We start from the raw sequence: 14,607 nt of genomic DNA on the forward strand, positions 1-14,607 counted from the left end.
GAAGAAGGAGGTTAGTGAGACGGTCATGGGTACTCATCCTCTATTGTTGCTTCTAAATCCCATCACCTTCAGCTGTCTCCTTGGCAAGTCTTGGTAGCTTCCTTCATGTTGTGCCTCAAACTTCATTCCTGATGGGTCTTAGTCCTTGGCAATCAGACCCTTTTAAAGTCAAGGTTGCTGCCCATGTTCATTCACAGTAACAGTGGGCCAAGGGAGTACCAGGAGGCCTCCAAGTAAATCACCTGAGTTACATACCTATTCCTCTCCCTTTGTGTAAAAGTAGCACTAGCTGTTCCTAATGTTCAGGGTTAATTACCTGCCAAGATAGTGACTCCTCTTCTCTCTTGTTGATCTTGAACACAAGGAGCCCAAAGTGCCCTGGCAGTATCCATAGCTTATAGTTCAATGAGGCACTTGCTCTGCCCCTGACAAGAGTACACTCCTTCTGGGGACCAAAGCCATCAGCTCTACAGAGCCCAGAATTGCAGGTAGGAAACACAAAAATCTCCCAGTGGGTTATTGGAAATGATTCCATCCCCTTGGTGTCCATTGTGTTCTCCCTGCTAAAGACATGGCTCCATATAGAAGTCTCTGATTCAGCCTGGATCCCCAAGGCATCCACCACAGTTGCAACAATACCCTCCCCTAGCTCATACCTATGGCTATAATGAGTTGGAGTGGGAAGTTCCTATATAACAGCTGGAGGAGGAGGAGAAACCCTGAGATTTTCTCTGAAAAGGACGGCACTCTACCCTTTCAGTGTGTTGCTTCTCAGCAGCACCTTTAGAAGGCTATTCCAGTGTTCTGTGAAGTTGGATATTTCAAACTGGTGCAGTATACAGTTATGGTTAGTGCATCTCCATGGAGATGAGTCTAGTCTGGCACCTGCTTCACAGTGAAGAAGGTCACCTATTCAGATGTTTCTTGTGCAAGATTCCAGACCCATGAATCAGGCATCTTTAAGGCCCCATATTTTGGTGTTGGCTGTGGCATTGCAATCTTGAAAGACAAGACTGCACTCAGAATATGTATCTATCTCTGCAAGGACAAACCACTAGCTCTTGTAGTTGACTTACTACCAAGTAGCCAGTTGGTCTCAGCAAGAAATAATGATATATCAGCATTGGTTTTTGTTGCTGCTAGGTTGACTATTCAGAAGCAGCAGAAACTAGATCAGCTTTGGTAATAAAAAGTTCATGCTATTGGACTCATGCCAGAACCTGTCTCTGCCATCATGGCAACTTTGTCCATGTGCCCAACATTGCCAGTTGCAGGGTGGCCAACAACCAAGGCCGGCTATATCCACTGGTCTAATTATTATATCTACATGGTAATATTATACTTCTACCATGGTGGATGCCTTATATTGGATTGTAATAGAAGATACAAAATTCTTCGTGTTCATCTATATACCTCTACCTTTTTCTCTCCACTTCTCCAAATTTTTCTTTCCACGCCACCTCTCTTTCCACAAAAAATAAATGACGAGGTATACTGTTCACCGCTTTACCTTGAGGAAGATTTTCCCTTTCTACTGTCTTTCAAGCTATCTTCAAATGTGGCTATAATGCAGCCATGATCCAGTTGTTCAGTGTGTACTACATACAAAATAGACCCATCCATAAATCAGGCTTGGGATTTTTTTTTCCTTCTTCAGTTGGTCAGACAGGACTCCATTATGGCCATAGGAAAAAGCTGAGGACCAATGTTATGGTGAATGAAATGCAGCCTGGGCTGTCTGCTCACGCAGTTTACTGTGTCCTCTGTAATGCTTGGGCTCAGTCCGAGATGTTTCACTTACATATTACCATGGACTGTTGCTGAGCCTATCCAAACCATGATTTCATACATCGGACAGAACCCAGCTCATAACGGGCAGCTCTGCAACCATGGTCACTTTACTCCATGAAGCGTGTTACCCCTACCAGGCCCAGTAGATCACCAAAGCTATTTCTCCAAAGGCATAGGATTCTAGGCTCTAAATGGCACGGTCTTGCTCCAGAATCCCGGGGCCTGTATTGTTATTCTCCCAGTGGGTTTGCGTAAGACACTATATCTTTCCCCACCACTGACACCTCCAACGCCATAAGATTTGCTGGATTGTATGGCCCTAGTGCTGGGGCCATTTGCACTGTAGGGTGGACCTCACCAGTTAAAGCTGGCAGCTTTCTGTGTCAGTCTATGGAGTAGTGTTTTCAGGTTTGGAATGTGTTGCATCCCAAACCCAAAGAAGCTTGCCAAGCACCATGTTACCTCCTTTGCAACAGCAAATGCAAAATGCAATAATTTACTTTGACGGGGATAGTTTGTTATGCTTCTGACCACTGGGCCCCTAAAAAGTTCACTGAAGTGTCAGATCCCTGAACCTTTACAGGATTTATCTCCAACCCTCTGGAACATGGTGTCTTATCAAGGTATCTTATCAAGGCCTTTGGCATACTAGCCCCTTCTCACTCATCCTCAATAATCATTATGATGCCTCAGTATCCAGATGCCATTTAATGAGCTATCCAGACAGTCTGGATTCCTTCAGCACATATTATGACAGAGAGGAGGAGAATTAATATGGCCCAGAGGCAAAAGCTTAAGTGAACATTCATTGTCTGTCCCACAGGAGTGTGAACTACTTCTGACACTCTCTTCTAATTGGAATAAAAAGAAATGCATTTGCCAGATAGATTGCCACATATTATGTGCCTGATGCCTTATTAGTATGCTCTACCAATGATACAATGCCCAGCAAATCAGCTGGATTTAGGACTACTAATTGCTTGACCCTGAACTCCTAAAAGATGGGTATTCCTCCGTATACATTTTTGTATCTGGCGTACCTAGAACAAATCCAGCATTTAGCAAATATTCTATATATTTTTTAAAAATGAATTAATAAGTTGGGTATATTCAAGAAGATTGCCTGCTAAGTTGATTCAGATGAACTGACCCTAACTCACTGGGTTATTGTGAGGACTGAGTGGGTTACAAATGTGAAGTGTTTACAACAGTGCCGGGGCCCTAAAAAACTCTCATTATCTCTTATTAATTTTATTTTTTCAGGTCATAGAGAACCATCAGATATGAAAGAGAGGTGACATTAGGATAACTTCTTGACTAGAGTTTTAAATGAAATGTGGGAGATGAGAGTTGACCTTTAAAGTGGAAGTGCTTGGAATATTTTTCCTGAGGTGTGAGGTTTCCAAGGAAAACACAAAAGAAAAATGATTGTAAAGCTGGGAAGAAATAACTGCTTATAGAAATAAGCATTTTACCTAATAGGAGAAAAATAGGGGTTACTATATGCCAATTCATTACCAATGTTGTTATATTTAAGATAATTTCATGAAGTCTTGAAGTTGAAATCTTGACAGATGCTTCTCATTAATAATAAAATGAAACATGATCTTAAAATAAAATGAATAAATGCATTTGTGCTCACTAGACATCTTGCCAAAATGACCTTTTCCATTACCTAAATGTCTGTTTCTACATTAAAAAAAATAACACATACATTCACATTTTTCATCAATGTCTGAACTAGGTCAAAGTAAGTGCCAGCACAGGAAAATGAAAAAATATACCAGCTTCCCCAACCCCACACACTCACACACTTTCAGTCTTTGTTGGGACAAATATCATGTACTTGCATAATACTGTGATTGAGAGGACTCAAAGCCCTTGATCCTGATGACTCTCAGGGAACTCAAGTCTCACTAAACTTTCCCAACAATTGTCACAGTGAGAACTGTGAAATAATTGCTGAGTCTCTCAGAAGGGATCCACACTTGCTACTTTTAAGAAAAGCTAGGAAAAAGGTGGTGGACATGGTATAGATAGGGCTTCTTTCATCTGCAAAAAAAAAAAAAAAAAAGCAGAGCCACTGTGACAAGTTTCTAATACCCAGTCTCAGTTATCAATATGCTAGCTCACAACCAAGCTTAGATGACCTCAAAACTTAAGAAACGGCTTTGTTTTATTGCCAGTGTCCCTATCATTACAGAGCCTTCCAGCACAGAATCACCAGACTGAATTTATTCTGCCAGTGAGTCAGTTACTTATTAGCACTTTTGACATCCAGATGGTTTGAGACAAAGGCTAAACCAGGGGTAACCCCCAAGGGTAACCAGTGGAAACTGTCTTTTGCTGAGAGACTCTTGTCTACTGGGCCCTGGGCCAGCACATGGGCTTCTTTCACAACCTCCCAGCACTGCTGTGGCCATTTCTATAACCCTCGTAAATTGTATCACCTGAGAGGACTAGAGTTAAACTGGCTGTACAATCTGAACTGTGAAGGTTGGAAGAAAATCTGAATGGACCAATAGCCTGTACCTGTTTCATGAATAAACAAAGTAGTTCAGGCTTAGGACCCTATAAAGTTAAGTCAATACTAGTTAGAGAGGAAATCCTGTTTGTTCTTTCTTCTGTTACAGATGCTTTTAAAAGAGAACTCAAGTAGAGTTTTTTCGTATGTTAAAATGCTAAAAACAGATACACACAAGCACACACACACACACAAACACAATTGTAACCAAATAAAAAGAAAATCATGTTGTCTTTTCTAGTAGGTACATGAGAAATAAAGATATTTCCCAATATTTTTCAGGTATAAAACTTAAAATGGGCCCTGGCCAATTGACTCAGTGAGCGCTGCCCCAGTGTGTGGATGTACCAGGTTTGATTCCTGGTCAGGGCACACAGGAGAAGAACCCATCTTCCTCTCCACCGCTCCCCCTCTCGCTTTTCTCTCTTTCTCCCTGTTCTTCTCCTGCAGCATGGCTCGATTGGAGCAAGTTGGCCCTGGGCACTGAGGATGGCTCCATGACCTCCATCTCAGGTGCTAAGAAGAGCTTGGTTGCTGAGCAATGGAGCAATGCCTGAGATGGGCAGAGCATCACCCCCTAGTGGGTTTGCCAGTTGGAGCCCTGTCAGGGTGCATGTGGGAGTCTGTCTCTCTGCCTCCCTTCCTCTCACTGAATAAAAACAAAAAAAAATCCTTTAAATGTTCTTATTTATGAAATGAGAAATACTCATCTATGTTCTAATGCTATATAGTCACCTTGTCATAATTATTAATATAAAGATAAGTAAGTGATTGCTCTTAAAACCCTTTAGTTCTGCCTGACCTGTGGTGGCGCAATGGATAAAGCATCGACCTGGAACGCTGAGGTCACCGGTTCAAAACCCTGGGCTTGCCCAGTCAAGGCACATATGGGAGTTGATGCTTCCTGCTCCTCCCTCCTTTTCTCTCTCTTTCTCTTTCTCCCCCCTTTTCTAAAATGAATAAATAAAATCTTAAAAAATATATAGTCTAAAAAAAAACCAAAACAACAAACCCTTTAGTTCTGCTTATTTGACACGAATTTCTCCCAGTAGTACTTATTGCCTAGAAATTATATGTATCAAGATATGATTAATCCAGTGTTTAAACTTCTAGGGTACTAAGACAATGGTTTCTTTTTTTTTCTTCCTAAAATTTTTATTTATTGATTCTATGGAGAGAGGAAGGGAGAGAGGGAGAGAGAGAAACAATTGATTTATTTTTCCACTTATTTATGCATTTATTGGTTGATTATTGTATATGCCCTGACCAAGGATCAAACCCACAACCTCGGTGTATAAGGGCAATGCTCTAACCAACTGAACTATCTGGCCAGAGTTTGAGGACATGCTTTCTAACCTCTTTGAATTTGTAACCTTCTATCTTATTTGTCAGATTTAATAGTTGTTCCTCTTATAATATTGTCCTTCAAATCCAAGCAAAAAGTGTTATATGGAATTTTTTAAAAACTACTTAAATTTAAATTAATCCTACTTTGCTCAAGGATTTTGCTTTGATTTTTTAAAATTTCCTCTTCTCTGAAGCCTGAGCCACCTTAAAGCTTGGGCTAGAATTAACCTCTCTTTCTGCTATGTTCTTTTAGCTCATTATATAAATCTATATTATAGTATGTTAACATTGTATTTTTTGCTGATTAATTTAAAATTTTTCTCCTTGGTTTAATTTAAAAGATCATATTCTATTCAAATTTTTTTCCAGAACTTTTAGCACAAGTGCTCAATACAGAGGGAGATTCAATAAGTGTTAGTTGAATGAATGAATGAGCAGTGGCCTTGGAGGCAGTAACTCACTGAGGATGTCAAAAATACAAGACAGAGAATGATTAGTCTAGGAGTTCAAACATGGACCCATGTAAGGTCCTCCGTTCTAGAACTCAAATCCTGTGAGAGAATGAATGTAGAACACTTCATACGCTGTGAAATCCTACACAAATGTGAGCAAGTGTCACTGTTACTTATTATTTAGCAGCCCTCAGGGAATAGTTTCTGTATTTGTGAATCAACAATCTGTGAAAACAAGAATGAATCTGGCTTACTGGAATAGGAGGATCATGGAAGGATGAGTAAACGGAAGCAAGTTGACAAGAAGTTGTCCTTTAATACAGTGGGGAGTCCAGTTTTGGAAAACAGGGTCTTGCTCAAGTCTTTCTTAATTATTGATTTCTGTGTCTTGGTTTATAAATGACTATTTCTCTACATGCTTAGGATTTGCATAATTCCATATAGCACTCCCAGAAATATGTGTTACCAGGTACAAAATACACAGGCGTGACTGGTCAAGGAACGTGTGTTACATTTGGATAACTCCATTGAGAGGCTAAAATAAGTGACGCACTTTGAAGTGACCATTGGTAGTAAGCTTCACCGGTTCTGGAAGATGCAATAAAAATAGCAGGGTAATTTGACAAGCTACCGTGGTTCAAATAGATGTTAGTGGTAGCCAAAGTTCACAATTATGTCAATGAAGCTGGATTCCATCAAGTTAATCAGTAACTAAGGAAATAATTAATTGAGATACAATCACAAACCAGAAAAACAGGATAAATTAAAGAAGTAAGAGTAATAATCACATTTCTCGATAGTCACATGCTATCAGAAAGCAGAATCTGATGTCTGGAAGATAAAGCAGACAGATTTTCAAAATGGAAAAAGAAGCATGAGTAATTCTATAAAAGCAGCTAAATGAGAATCTTTCTGAAAAGCAGATAACATTTACATAAAAGGGACTTGCCTCAAACTACTAGACAGTGGTCGGCAAACTCATTAGTCAACAGAGCCAAATATCAACAGTACAACGATTGAAATTTCTTTTGAGAGCCAAATTTTTTAAACTTAAACTATATAGGTAGGTACATTATTATTAACTTAATTAGGGTACTCCTAAACTGGCCTTTGCTAAAAACGTCCTCAATCTGATTGAGCATGTGGCTCTCGAGTTGCGGTTTGAGGACCACTGTAACATAGCTACTATGTTACAAGCATCATCTGCCCAAGGTCACACTGCTAGTAAAGTGCAAAGTGGTTTTTCAAAACCAAGTTGAATGACACCAATGCCCATGACCTCTTTCTGCTAGACAAGGCATAAGCAAATACATGCCAAGCTACCAGCTGTGTTGTTCCTTACCACCTTTTCTGATTCTGGTTTCAGAAAAGCTGTGAATAGCGGCAGCAGCAAGTAGGAAGCTTTCAGCTTGTCCAGCTCACCTGCTAAACCCTTACACTAAAATAAAAGCTGGGAATTAAAGAGGTTGAGGATGAACTCAAACCAAGTTCTGAAGCAGCTAATCTATTTCTGAGTTAACAACTAATTCTAGTGTGTGTTAACTTTTTCTGTATTTTCTGAAAATGAGAGAAAAATACCTATGGGTTCATTCTTTCATGTAATAAGCAGTTATCCAGTGTGTACCATCTACCAATCACTGCAGATCCAGAGATTAATAGAAAAAGATTTCTGCTGTTAAGATGTGCATGGGTGAGAAAGGAAGAGGGAGATAGAAACAGACAAGCAAATAATTAAGGTACAATGTAGCATTGACACCTAAAAATAATAATAAAAAGCAGTAGATATAAGGACATGACATTGGGAGGAAATCTCTCATGCCAATTTCTGATGTTTCTTTCCAGGGGAAGGGAGCCTCACTATTGTAATACCCCTAAACTTCCTCCAGCTCTCAATCCTTTCCCTCCTAGGAGGGGAGAATTTACTTAATCTGACTGGTGAGTGTGAAAAAAATAAAGTGGACATGCATAGGCAAGCCACTGTTCATTCTCTCTCTCTCCCTCCTCCTCCATGCCCTAAGTTTTCCAGAGGCAGGTCAGATAAGGAAATCTGCATAAGTTCAGCACTGTCTGTGACTAGGGGGTCACTTTTAGGAATCCTTCTTATTTATACATACAAATCGCTTTCTCTAACATCAATTTATCTATAATAAATGAGTGTAGTGGTTAGGTGCATAGACTCGAGACAAACTGGTTAATTGTCCAGATTTGCCATACAATAATAGCCATGTGACTTTGGGCAAATTCCTTAACTTTTCTGTGCTTCAATTCCTCCACCTACGAAATGGGACTAAGACTCAGAGTTGTTGTGAAGATTGAGTTAACATCTATAAAGCACTCAGAATACTGCCTGTTAAAAAGTTTAGTACTCTAGAAATTTGAGCTATCATTTCTATTGTCATTATTATTTTTTACTCCATCTGTCTTAATCTCTTATTTCTCAATTGTTAAAAAAAAGAAAACTTGAATAGGAATGAGAAGTAGCATTTATTGGCACCCTCCAACTCTCACCTTCAACAGTTATAGTAGTTTAAGAAATCTTACACAGTTCTTAGAGTCACTACCATTTAGTTTATAGTTTTCATAGTTCTTAGTCCCCTTACTGGATGAAATTTGGAAGACTCTATCAGTGGATTTCAAACACCAGGCCAGGCATCTCAGACTTTAGTTCAAATTGGGTTGAGATGAACACAGCTAATTAGATGGTTGGGCCAGATTTTTCAGTCCTGCTTTCTGGTTTTCCTTTGAAGAGAAGACTCTCTTTTCAATTAGATTGACTCCACTGATCAAAGTAGGCAAACAGTTCCTTCCCTGGTTCTGAAAGCTTACTCCCATGTCCCTCGGGTTCTCTGCACAATCCAGAGATCCCTCCTTGCTCTGGCCTCTGCATGTTCTACCCTGGTCTTTGCAAAGCCTACTGTAGAAAGACTCTTTTCTACTTAGCCACAAGAATTCTTTCCCAGGATTCAGACCTGCCCTAAGGAGTTTAATGCGGGAAATGGACAGGTAGACAAAAAACAAGAAAACAAACTACAACAACAAAAAAAAAACCTCATTGGAATAAAATGTGTTAACTACAGTTAAAGAGATATCTAAATGGTATTATAGGAGTGTACCAGTCAGGACAGGAAACAGATAGTATACTCAAAAGGAGTGATTTATTCACAAAGGTATAGGCAGAGTTAGGAATAATTAAGCATCAACATTGAGAAAGGAACTATTAACCAAAATTCAGAAAGAAAGGTCTAGCTATAAAGGAGATCAATCCAATAGGAACTCTTTAAGTATATGTAGCCCCTGCCAATCCAAGGCCTGGGAGGAAGGGAGCTAGGGAAATATTACCAGAATCTTACTCTCTTCTCCCCTCTGAACTTCTTCCAGGGCCTCCCCTTGTGTAAATCCACCAGAAAGTCAGCGGGTAGGAAAATCTGGTTAAGGTTATTAAAAGAGACCAGCCTCCAAGGGTCCAGGGCAGGTAGAAGATGGTAGTAAGGGGATCTAGAAAGCAAAAAAGAACAGCCCAGCATGGTATGTAGAGGTACAGTTTCTTCCAGAGGCCTTCAAAAGTGACCTTTTAGAGAAGGTAATATTTTATCTAAGACCTAAAAGTTAGTAAGGGTTCACCAAGTAGAGAAGTGAATTCTAGACAAAGAAATAACATATTCAATGATCATAGATATAAAGAGTATGCATGGGATATTTAGGCAAGCAATCCCATTTGGCAGAAGCACATAATATTATACTTGTAGATAATTAGGAGAGGTAGATCTGAGAAAAAGATTCTTATGCCACGCTAAGCTGATTGGGCACTCAACCCTGTAATTAATAAGGAGGATGCATTCAAAGACTTTCACAGAGAGAGTGACATAAGCATATTTAAATTAGAAAGAGATAATTTTAACGGCAGTAGAGAGGATGGATTAGAGTACTGAGACAACAGAAACAGGAAGATCATTTTGAGGGTCTTTGCAATGGTCCAGAAGAGATAAAGGCGAGCGTCTCTCCGGCAGTGACGATGAAAAAGCAAAGATGCTAGGACTATTCTGAAGATAAAAATTGGCAGTACTTGATGACTTATTAACTATGAGGGGTGCCAGCGAAAACAGGCTCTAGATGAATATCCAATTTCTAGATTGAGAAAGTAGGTAAATGGTGATACTATTAATTATAAGAAAGACTTGAAGAAGCTCAGGTTTATGGAAGATGACGGAGGTGAGCTTTCTATGTACTGAGCATGTTGTGACTGTGGAGCACCAATGGGAAAATGTCTAGTTGGCAGTGGATGTGGATGGCCAGGACTCTGAAGAGACGCTTTGGAGCCAGATACACAGTTTGGGAAACGACATTTTTTATAGCCTACGTAAAATACAGCCACAGTGAAAGTCAAATAACCCCTGCTGATGCTCCTTGTCTTTGGGAAGTGTTTTGCATTTGTTTGTCAGTAATATAAACTCATCACTCAGAATTGCATGGTAGTTTAGGAGTGTTCTTTAAAAAACAAACAACCTTCAGTTTTGAAAATGGAATGCTATTTACTACTTAAATTTAAGCTCATTTATTTTGTAAATACGTCCCAAGTTTCCCATAGCAGCTTTATTTTACTACATAAACTCATAAATCAGTGACATGCAACTGTTTGTCAATGGAAGCTTTTGGTAATATTGTGTCCAGCAAAGCACTTTCCCTCATGGTAGGTACATAATAAATATTCACTGAATGAATGGATGGTAGACAGATGGATAAATGAAAGCAATAGACTTTATTAAAGCACTGTCTACTTTGTTAGGAGTTTGATGTACGTATATTACTGTGTAAAAAACATCACCAAGGGAGGATTAGAAACTGTCTGGTTTGGCTTCATCAGTGGAAGAGAGCCAGCATTGGACAACGGCCAGTTTCTCCTTTGCGTCACACTGCCTCAACCATCGTACATAAGAACTGAAATATGTTTCTTCCATTTCCTTGCTATGTTAAATGATCATAGGCTCATAAGATGTTAAATGATCATAGGCTCATAAGTACGGGGTCCACAACCATGCTTCTTTTGTATAGTTCACAGCATATTTTTTCTTTAAATCTTAGCAGTCTAGTTATCTGCAACCAGTAGAGGTCTATTATTAATAGCATATAATGTGACACAAGTAAAACCAGTTGATTTTTGACTCCTAACTATATATATACATGATCAATATGTGATTTAATATACCTATTTAAAAACTGTAAGATGGTTGACTAAGCTGTATTTTATTAAAATCCTCTTTTCAAAACTGTATTCAAATAACTTCAGAAAAAAATGTTCTGCTTTGGTGGTCATCCTTCTTGGGAAATGAAATGAGTCATTAATATGCTACATATCATGTTCCTTCCCTACCTCGATTTTAATGCAGTTTCTTTGTCTTCAATGGGCACTACCAACATTGCACCTTTTATCACTCCTAGACCATGACTTCCCAGTCCATGTAACAAGTGGAAAGATTTATTTCCATTTCCTAACTTTCTAAAGAAGGAACTGCAGCTACATGCAGTCAGTCTAAAGAGAACTGGACCTCAAGTTAAATCATAACACTGCCCAGGCACCCACAGATTGTATGATCTTTGGGTAAACAGGGATGACCTCTAATGTCTGAGTCAAAGGTAACAAGAAGATCCAGGAGTACTGAAGATGCTGGACAAACATAACCTTTTATGGCATATTTCAAATACCTGTATTTTATCTGTATTTTATCTGTATCTTTCTCCGAAAGGGTACAGTCCATGTCCTTGTCACTTACGTATTTTTCTCAGTACCTAGCACGTTATCAGTTAGTAGAATGAAATGAGAAATTGTCCCAGACATAATTTTTCCTTCTTTCTAACTTTTTGTATTATCTATTTTTTAATGAATATAAATTGCTTATATACAAAAAATATTTAACAGTCCCAATATTTGTTTGTGTTTTTAAGGTATATATTTTATATAGATCTACAATATACATATGATCATACTTATAATTAAAGGAAAGAGTTAAGAAAAACTGACTTGTGAATCTGTACATAATGCATTTTCAATATCCTACGGTAACTTGTTAGCTACAAAACAGAATATTTAAATACTAAATCTGTATTTGTGTTATTCTAAAAATTGGTTAGCAAAATCTGAAATGAATGTTTTGGTTGTTTTCTTATGACACAACTGGGTGAAAAGCAGAACTACACAGACGTTTCATAATAAAACTCCAAACCACATTAGACTTGTCTATTGTCAGGTTCTGTTACATTCCCCCTAACTCAACCCAGACTCCCTGAGGTTGGCAAACAGGGCAAAGTTTGAGTCAAAACCACGCCCTTGCTTTGAGCTTTTGGGATGTACTTGGAATTCTGGGAGAAACCAAAAGAAACAGCAGTTTTTTTTCCTCCAGATGTGGCAAGTCTGTCACTTTCAGTGGTTATTCAAATTTCAAACTCAGCCCAACAAGTAAGAACAGTTACTTGGGAGGGGAAGGAAGGAACAGGCAGGAGAATCCTAAGGTTCTTTTCCACTCAAAACAAGATGTTGATGTTGTTAGATTCGCTAGGAGAGGGAGCAAGTTGGGAAGAAGGCAAGGCAAGGAGAGAGGGAGAGGGGAAGAGAGCCAGGGAGAGAGGGAAAGAGGTTGTAGGAGCGAGGAACCAATGAGGAGAGTGTGTCATAAGCAAAGATTAGTTAATCTGATTCTGTTGTCCTGAGATCCAAGAAAAAAACTTTTTCATTTGATGTAATAGTGTTCATTTATCTGGAGGCTGATTCCATGTCTGAAGCAGATTGTATTCATGGATTAATATTAAAAGGACGATTTAATACTTAGAATTTTATTCTTAAAAAAGAAAAACTCTAAGAAAAACAATCCAATATTGTAGATTTTGCTTGGTTGTCTTACTTCTATCATACATACTTTTTCTTTAGCTATTGCTATAAAGAATGAAGGGTGAAGGCCCTGGCCAGTAGGCTCAGTGGTAGAGCATCAGCCTGGCATGTGGATGTCCCCAGTTCAAATCCTGGTCAAGGCACATGAGAGAAGTGTTCATCTGCTTCTCCACTCCTCCCCCTCTCACTTCTCTCTCTCTCCATTCCTCCTGCCATGGCTCAATTGGAGTGATTTGGCCCCAGAAGCTGAGAATGGCTCCATGGCCTCCACCTTAGGCACTAAGAATAGTTTGGTTGCTGAGCAACAGAGCAATGCCCCAGATGGGCAGAGTATTGTTCTGTAGTGGGCTTGTCAGGTGGATCCTGGTCGGGGCATGTGGGAGTCTGTCTCTCTGCCTCCCCTTCTCTCACTGAATAAAAATAAAGAGAGAATGAACTGGAAAGTAATTTCTATCTTAATTTTACAATTCTTTTTCTATTTATAATAATCAACATTTATTGAGTACTAATCTCTATTCAGACACTGTGCTAAGCATTTTATATGCTTTTATAGGGAAACGCTTACTCCCCACTCCAGTATTTCCTTCCATATAGGAGACGTCCATTAGAGTAATCTTTGATGAGTTTGGAATGAGGACCAGAGCACTTGATAAAGGTCAAATATAACTGATGTTACTTTTCTTTTCTCCATTCTCTTTTAGAGATTCTAGCCTACAAAAAACATGTGCTTGTCTGCTCTCAGCCAGGCCAGTAGTAACGTGGTAAATGTCCTGCCCCTACAAAGCTGGGAGAAGACAATAAGTCAAGTCCAAGACTGGGTTGGATATGATTGACTAGAAAACTGTCTCCTGGGAATATTATGTAGCTCAGAAGAATGAAGGTGAGAATTTCTTTGCTTTTGGCAAAGACAGAATGCATAGATTTCATATGTCCTACTATGGAACCCCACAAAGCAAAACTAGGAGGATGTATAAGAAAAATGTATGTCTGGGCTGGAAAACAAAAAGACAAAGAAAAAATGTGCGAGAAAGCAGAAGAGAGCTGATGCTCAAATCCAGCAAACAACACTAGCCTTACCATAGGTAGAGAAAGGATGGGAGCAATCTAAAAACCAGGTTGAATTATTATATACTCAGATGAGTCTTTCTGAAAAATGGCAGTGGAATAGAGGAGGGAACTATAACAGGAGAGGCCTATCTATTGCTGCAGAAAAAAAGATGTAGCTGAAAGAAGTACTCCTCAAGTATATGACATTGAAAGTGGAAGACAAGGTCTTGAGTAATAAATAATATAGGTAATAGAAATGCACCAGGTCCATAGGGGCACAGGTTCCAAAAGCTGCTTTAATTTGGCTCTTTGCTGATGGTAATATCCTGCTGAAACAACTGTAGGAAGAAGAGGAAGTCATTCATAAGAGACAGGTGTCTTAGTCATGGCAAGAGGTAAAGGCAACAAATCCAGTGGCTCAGGATTGAAGAGCTGTTCAAAAGCTATTCTGGAGGTTATGTAACTAGACAGAGCACCACTCTTTTCAGCAATGAATGCTAGAAACATGGGACTAAGTGGAAAAGGGAAAATAAGTAGTTTTGAAGATGTTAGGAAGGAAAGGTCCT

This window comes from Saccopteryx leptura, chromosome 1 (assembly GCF_036850995.1).
Source record: "Saccopteryx leptura isolate mSacLep1 chromosome 1, mSacLep1_pri_phased_curated, whole genome shotgun sequence".
NCBI lineage: Eukaryota > Metazoa > Chordata > Mammalia > Chiroptera > Emballonuridae > Saccopteryx > Saccopteryx leptura.